Raw genomic sequence first — 8,777 nt, 5'->3', positions numbered from 1 at the left:
CGTGTTGTAAAGTGTAATAAATAACAAGAACTAACTTTAAAAAAGATATCCGACGTATTTAAATTTGAGTATATGTTCAAAACTATCATTTCGATAACCTTCAGAAGCACAAAGATACCATTTAGATAACGTTTTCTCTGCTTGTGTTCAGTATTCTCGGTCCTCGTATCTTTCTGTTTACATTCACCAAAACCCCGCGGAAATCTCACATGCGTAGGTGCGTTCTAAAAGTCATGTACGTTCGTACAACAAAGTTTACATTAAAAATTATATAATTGTCCCGAATAAACAGCTGTCACGAATACAAAGAGCTATTGAAGAAACAATTATTTTAATAAATATATAAATCTTTGGAAGATCTGGTCAAATATTTATAGTTTTTCACTTGCTTTCCATCCTGATACATGTATAATTAACGACACGTCTTTTCAAACACAACCAAATCACCCACCATGACAGCATTTTGTCCAATCACAGAAAGGATTTTCGAGCATGCGTATTCTGTTGCCATAGTTAAGCGTCCTTAAGTTCAAAGGGCACAAACCGAAACTATACCGACTACGTCGGAAAAATAGAAAATAGAATGTTTTAATATTCTGTAAGCTAACAACAATATACGATAACAATTATTGAAGAACGCAATCAACGACAACCAATGTACATCAATGTTGTGTAATGACTAAACATGTGATAAATAACCTCTGTCAACCTTTCAAAGTGATGTAACAGTGTACCATAAGAACTTAGTTAACATAGTGAATAAATCTGTTGCTAAAGACTTAAGTTATCCGATTGGTGCGGAGAAGACAAAAGAAAACCAAAATACACATAAACTCAACGAACCACTCTACCAGAACTCGCGGTAACCGAACTCATTTGTTTGGCATTGCCAATATCAGTTCGTAGTTTGACTTCTGAGATTGACTATTCTTTTTTAATCTATAGACTTTCTTTAAAATGATTTCAAGAACTTTATAACAAAAGATTAAAATCATACAATGCTAGTGCAACTATACTGTTTACTAGGCTGATGATAATCTTGATGACTAACAGAAATATTTGAAAATCAAAAACTTAAGACTGAAAAATAAAAGAAAGGTATAAAGTACAGTCTTGTAAGTCTTGGTCTAAACTACAATTGCAAACATTAATTTGACGCAGTGATATAAAAACAAATATAACTATAGTCTGCATGACTAAACCTATTCAAATGAATTTTTTTTAACTTTCAGCTATACAATTTAGAAGAAAGGATTGTCTAATCGATCACATCTATTATCCAGCTGTTAAAGTATTTGTTTGTGAAAATATAAAAAAAAAAAGAAATATGAAAAAGCACTGAACACTCATGGGAGCATGTGTAATGCCTATTTTTTTTATATTTTAAGGTTTTCTTCCCCAGGTAGTGGTTGATTGTCGTAGCTGTATTTGTCAAAACCTTTCCAAATTCTTCATTCTCAATGTTCTTAAACTTCGTACTTTATTTTTAAATGAACTTTTCTTATTCGAGCATCACTGAAGAATCGTTTGTAGATGAAAAGCGCGTCAAGAGTAGAAAATCATCAGCCTGGTATCTTTTCTGAGTTTCCCCCTGTAAGTATCATGTCGTGAAATATAACTTTCAAATAAAATTAGAATAAATGTTTAAACAAATATGGACAGTAAACTCTTTACCTGCGAAAACTTTTATACAATTATGAGCATCCAATAATAGCTTTGTGCATGTTAAATATTTGAGTGATATTTTCCATGACAGAATGTTCATGAATAAAATGATTTTGTTCTTTCAGCTCATTATTTTAAAACTTGAATGCATGTCACGTTAATGGGGGGAAATACAAGAAATATAATGGAATAATTCATACCATTCGATGTACAATTAATTAAACAATATCAAAGGAATGAAGATGCATAAACAAATTGAGCTTAATTGTTCTCACGTCGGAAATTCATATACATGTCCAATATTTTCAACATTATTATTTGGTGCTATTAATGAGAAGTCTGCTTCATCGTCCATTGTAAATGTTACTGTTGGGCCTCTACGATTCATGCTTGATCTATTGAATTCTTGTAATGGCAAGGTACAGTTTACACCACGAACATGTTTATTTTTTTTGGCTGAACAATGAAGTGTTTTTAGTAGCACAGTCTTCAGGGGTCTGTTTTTAAACACATAAATGATTGGATGATAAATTACTGAAGATTTTGCGATCAAAGCTGGAATAGTTGCTACAAATGGAGACATTCCTTTTGTTATACCGAGCATCGATACAACACAGTGTATGGCATATGGGGACCAGGAAACACTAAAAGCACCTAAAATTGAACAAAAAGATGTCAATGTTATATATTCAAATACTGTGCATTTAAAATGATTTAATGTGGTTTTTTTTTTTTTTTTTTTTTTTGCATTTACTAAATCAAATAACGCGAAGCCACAACATAAAACATCATATTATGCTATAAAATGTCTTTAGTTACTATTTTGATAAATAGACCTAAAGTAATAGAGTATTGTTTGATATACATGTAAATATCTGCAAATATTGTTGGAAGCAAAGAGAGACGTTATCACAACACGACTTAAGCCATCTCAATGGATTTTTTCCCGTATTAGCTTGTTTTATCAAAGTCGGTTTGCATATACATCAATCTTAGAATATATGTGTCAATATAACGATATTAACTCTAGTGCTAGAAATGTATGTTGATGTTTTTTTTTTAAATAAAGTAAATGAAGATTTGCAATGTGCTCAAAATGCATTTGTGTGGTAATTATACGAATGTATTGATGAACTTTATTTTCTTGTACATATTGTTTTTCAATGATTAAATGATTATTGTTACAAAAACATATCAAAGTATATGCATAAAGTTAATATTGTGAAGCAAACATTTAACAAATGTTTACTGATATGAAAATTCATTTCTTCTCTCTTATTGTAAGGATATCTATTTTGTATCTTTATCGTCTAGATGTTAGCCTTTATCTTGTAATAAAATGCGTTTATGAATACTTATGTTTTAATGCACGTTGTTTAACCAAACATAAAGTATTTATGTGCTAAAATGCTCAATTTATTTTGTACACTTCAACATTAGCCTTTTCTTTCTAAATGCAATTGAACAAACACAAGTTAGGATATTGAATGGTGCAGTGATCACCTCGATTATGTGGTAACTTCTCAGTCCTCGATAACTAAAAACTCGAGCAATTTACTTTTATACTGACCACCAAACCGGTTAATGGTGATAGTTATACAAGTAATACAAAATCCCCTTTATGAAAGTTAGGTGCAATCTTTCAAATACCGGTTCCTTCCGCATACCCCACATAAATTCATATTGTTAACGGGATATCGTATGAATGTATTACAAGTAATAGGTTTGTCGACAATCAAGTAATGAAGTTATGCGGAAGTCAATATTTAGTTTGTTAAATCGCTTGAAAATGTGTGAAAATAATTTGGTTAATACATTTCTCAAAAGTGATTTATTGTATTCTTCAACATTGTTTAGAATATGGTACAATGAGTTAAATCTAAAACTATAATTACTACTGTAAATATTGCCTCTCAGGTTATCTCTACTTATCTTATCTTATTTTCTCTTATCTGATCGTATTACCTATCATGAACAAAATTGTCTTTGTTACTCTCATTTCTCTCTTTAATATTGTTTTTCGCTGACAGCTGTAGGAGTTAAAGTTCGCTGATTTTCGTTTTTCTTTCATCTGTAAAATAAAAGAAACGGATACATGTACGTTTAGGCTTTTTATAGCTAATTGTTAGTTAAATGTAATGTTTAACCAAGGAAAAACTAAAAATGGAAGTGTAATTAATATAAGACTCGCAAATCTCTGTTAATGCTATTATGTATGTGTAATCCATAAATTTGACTGTTTACTGATTTGCCATTCATTTGGTTCAACTACGTTTTCTGAGCTCAGTTTTAAATATGGGAAACTGATCTTGTGAATTATTAAAACTTCACAACAACAAAGCATATTAGAAGTAAAAATTTATATAATTAAGGAATGACAGTATCTTTCTTTTCTGTCTATGAAGAAATAACATAAAAAAATACGGTGCTCACTGAATAACCTGCGTAGCGGGTTATTTTAAAATGTGCATCACATGTTTTATGTTATTGCGAATAGACAGAAACATTATTACAGTCATTACTTATAATTTAATTCTAAATTCCATTTTAAGCTGGAGAAAATCATGTTAAAACGTAGATGACGTCACGGTGACATGAAAAAATTATGTTTATGAGATGATAAACAAAACACTGCCAGCCTATCATAAGACGCGTTACATCCAAAATTAAATTAATAAATTATATGTTATCAAAAGTATGACGCTATTAAAAGGGAACGAAGAGCAGGAAAAGACAGAAACAACACCCTAACCAAAGATAAAGTGGTTGAAGAAAGCAGTCTATAAAATACTCAAAGGATAACAGATTGAGATATGCATTACTGATACAAAGGATAAGAAATATCCTTTAATGACACAAACGCAGTACATGCACAAACAAAAGCACACGAAAGGCAGAGAACAACGCATGTATTTCTGCACTACATCTCAAAGAGTATCGCACAGTGAGACCTTCACCCGGTAGAGTAACGGTCAAGACCTCATGTGCCAATGAAGAGTAAATAGACACTATTTAACAAATGTTACTAATGTACCCGTCGTGTTGTTCATTATAAGATAAAATAAAGCGATCATTTTTTCCTAATGCAAACATCAAATATGAATAAATTAATGTTCCAAGCATTTGCATTTGATTGCGAAAAACATGAATTGAAAGCTAATTTGCACTATATCGTGACTTGCAATATATGAAAACAAATTACCAAATAAGCTATCATAGATATATCTTAAACGGGAACGACTATTTATATGATCAACGTTTTCGCTAATAGATAAGAATTGGACAAATAAAAAACTTAATAATTTTTAATGAAAATATACAAATGTTGCTAAATGATCATGCTAGTGTCCTGTATTGTGTTGTTTATTTTCTTCTGTTTCGATTGTTATTGGGATTTTGTTAAGAACATATTCAAGGTTTGTTATTCTAATGCCTAATTAGCCTTATGTCGCTGTAATTAGTTTTTACACCAAGACAAGAGCAGTAATCTTTTATTCTAAACTGTTTGTTGCGTTCTTAAAGTCAATTGCTAAATATTTCCTGTACTTTAAGGACGACAACAAATTAACAATTAATATATTAGGTACGTTCAGCAATATGCGATACAACCAGCTGAAAGACTCCGATATTGAATGTCACTTCAAATGTTAATAAATTGAGCATGTTGGATAAAAACAAAAGATTAGCCCTGTAACAGTTCACCAACGGACTATTTAAAAAAATGTGTTGCACTGCTCTATTGTGCAGAGGGTAACTCTCTCTTTGCACAAAACATCGGATTTAACGTACCATTTCAAATCAGAAATCACAGACACGAGCGATTCTGCTCCTTTGAGTGTTTGCCCTATTCAAATTATATGTCTATACCTTAAATATCAAGTTAATTAAAGAACAGCAAATATATGCCATAAGCCGTGCGACCTGCGTACATCGTATTGTGTCTAGTACTATGCTTGTCTTAAAAATATCGAAGAACAAACGCTTATTACAATTTCATTTCCTCTGCATAACAAATGACTGGTAGTCCCCGAGGGTATTACCATCCCAGCAGTCAGTTCTTCGGTACTGGCATGAACGTACGGTTTTTGTGTTATTAAAATTTACTGTTGCAAATTTTGTAAATGATTGCGAATTAAGGAATGTATCTTCCTCATGCAAAGCTCTTATTTCTTGTACAGCTTTGGATTACTTTTTTGGGGCCTTTTGGTTTATAGCTCTTTACCTTTTTAATAAGCCTTGGAGTTCCAAACACGTTGGCTTCGAGCATCACCGAAGAGACATTGATTTTCGAAATGTACATCTGGTGTAGAAACATTGCAACTGTTTATGTTCTTGCAAGTCGTTGAGATATATTTATGAATAATAACTTATCCGGAGCACCTGAGATCACCCTCAGTTTTTAATGGGGTTCGTGTAGCTTATTCTTTAGTTTTCTATGTTGTGTCATGTGTACTATTGTTTGTCTGTTTGTCTTTTTCATTTTTAGCCATGCTATTGTCAGTTTATTTTCGATTTATGAGTTTGACTGTCCCTATGGTATCTTTTGTCCCTCTTTTATCCCTTCCAAAAATAAAATCCAAAACTATTTCTAAAAAAGGTACATGACTTACCGTGACGATTATTTTGGAGTATACGGTAATCATTACTCCTAACGGACAAATCAATCCTACTATCAGCATAAAAATGTTGAAAGATGTTGAATTAGCGTCTGTACCGTCCATTTTCAGCGAACATGTTATATTGAATCCTTCAAGTTGATACCTGTTCCACCCAATGAAGGGCATGGAAGAAATCACAAACCCATACACGTGGCATATTAGTAGTATGTAAATACAAACTCTTTTTGTCACCACGTTTCTTGATTCCTGTTTTATAACGATATATTTTTCTATAGCCATACTTGTCAAAGTAGCAATGATTGCAAGACCTAGGAAGAATACTATAAAAGAATGCATTTGGCAAACTGATTCTCCAAAAATCCATTCTCCTCTAACACTCGTTGCTGCTGTAAATATTGTACCAAAACTTGATATAAGAAATCCATTTATGCACATCGATACTACAAACGTATTGTTCACATTTTGGAGATGTTTATTAACTAATACTACATACACTATAGCACCATTGACGGAGCACCCAATGAATGTCACAAAAAACATGATAAAAGCTATACAATAAAATATGGCATTCATGTTGCATCAGTATTTGAAACTCCACATCCAGAACATGATTCGCCGAGTGGCAAAAGTATTTTTCATAAAGCTGTCTAATTTTAATTTATTTAACAGCTCTTCAAGGAAATAAAGCTACAAAAGAAAACACAAGAACATTGTTCGTGCTAATTTCAGATAAAACAAGGCATAATTATTTTGTTACTTCAAAACAAATTATAATACAATCCATAACGCATAAATATTGAGGATGTTAGCAATGCAAAATTATACAGAGAATGGAAGTCATACTTATTGACACTCTTATATAAATATCATGCACTATCTATATATTGATTATGTGAATGTGAAGGTATGATCTTTCAAGCTTTTACATAAATGCTGAATCTTCTTACCGTACGTTATTAAGTAAAATTTAGTACTTCCTTATGAAAAAATATTTTTACATAACAGGGCGTGTTTAATACTCCTGTGATTAATGACTTTAACACTGAATTTGTCCTTGATTGATATTTGAATAGTTTTATAGGCCAATGAGGAGTGGTGAGTTTAATAAACAATTATACCTTAGAGAAAGTTTTGACATTCAGAAAAGTATAACGTACTATCATTTTGAAAAATTCATATTCACCTCAATCTTACATAAATTCTTGTCGATATATATAATTCTGTTTCAATTTACTGAAATTATCTTTATTCTCTCGCCGATTAAGGATTTTTAAAAGACAGTTAAAAATTATGTATATACGTATAGGAATTCAAAAAGCAGAAAAAATGACGGGTATGTGTGACTGTATTCGAGATATACGCATTTAAGAAAATTAGCGGAAAATAATTTTCTCTAGACTTTATTATATTGAACATTGGCAGTCTTTTTTCTTCACAATTTATGAAAAATAAGAATATTACATAATATTTTCAAATATGTTTTTTTTGGACAATGTGTTATAACATTACAAAAAGAAGCAAATGGTTAGAAGGGAAATTGTTTAAATGGCAGTACATAGATAAAATCAGAAAATTCCGAATATCTAGCAAAAAATTAAACAACAAGTGCAGCAAAAATCCTTTGTACATGTGTCAACTCCTTTTATTTTAGAATGCGTATCAACTTTGACGCGACAGTAACGAATACGATGGTCCTTTTTGTTATAATGGTCTTATATTGCTGATTGTCGTTTCGTAAATTTTATTCATTAATATGAAGATATAATATAAAGGAGAATTGAGTTGTTTTAGTTCTCAACTGAAAAGATCAAATGGTAAAAACTTGCCAGCGGAATAGCTCATAACAACACACCAAATGACACAGAAAGTAATAACTACAGGTCAACGTGTTGCCGTAAACAATGACTTCATCTTGTAAATTTAATCCTAGTAAACAAAATCGTCAAAACATCTAATGTTAAGCTGTACAAGGTAACTTACAAAAATATAAATATACTTTTAAGAATTTATCATTCTAATATAAATACGTATCTTACACTGTATTGCTTTGCCAATGCGATTCTGTTTAGAACGTGATTATGTCAATTATTGACATTTTGTTATTCGTTAACATGATTACAAAGGTTAGTGACTTGAAGATAATTATGATAAAATAACGAGGTCCAATTTGCTAGATGGCTTGGTGTAAAACGATGAATCAAAGAATTCAACGATATATGCATATATATGACACTAGTGTTGATTTAAAGCTACGTCATTGCAGGCCCGTTTGATTAAAACATAATTGATATAACCAATCCTTAACACGATCCGGGTCTATTCTGATACCTATAGTATATGCCTCGTGTTGCAGGAAAAATACAGGACGAGTTCAAACAGAAAAAAAGTTAAAGCAGAGAAAAGTGTGACCTTATATCTTTATCAGATGACAAGACAAATACTAAAACTCCAAGCTAAAAATAAGACATAGGAACTTTAAAATTAGTCACGGAC

At 31.3% G+C, this 8,777-nt stretch overlaps 1 long non-coding RNA gene across 1 annotated transcript; it reads right to left on the bottom strand.

Annotated features, from left to right (window-relative positions):
• Positions 1–1,655: 1,655 nt before the first annotated feature.
• On the bottom strand, positions 1,656–6,967 carry LOC143070716 (uncharacterized). Its single transcript, XR_012976656.1, has 3 exons — positions 6,276–6,967; positions 3,631–3,736; positions 1,656–2,319 (listed from the first exon to the last, which is right to left on the bottom strand). It is a non-coding gene; the product is annotated as an uncharacterized LOC143070716 (long non-coding RNA).
• Positions 6,968–8,777: the final 1,810 nt, after the last annotated feature.

Source organism: Mytilus galloprovincialis, chromosome 4 (genome assembly GCF_965363235.1).
Source record: "Mytilus galloprovincialis chromosome 4, xbMytGall1.hap1.1, whole genome shotgun sequence".
In the NCBI taxonomy this organism is placed as follows: domain Eukaryota; kingdom Metazoa; phylum Mollusca; class Bivalvia; order Mytilida; family Mytilidae; genus Mytilus; species Mytilus galloprovincialis.
The sequence above is the reverse complement of the archived record's forward strand: the minus strand, read 5'-3'. Positions and strand labels throughout refer to the sequence as shown.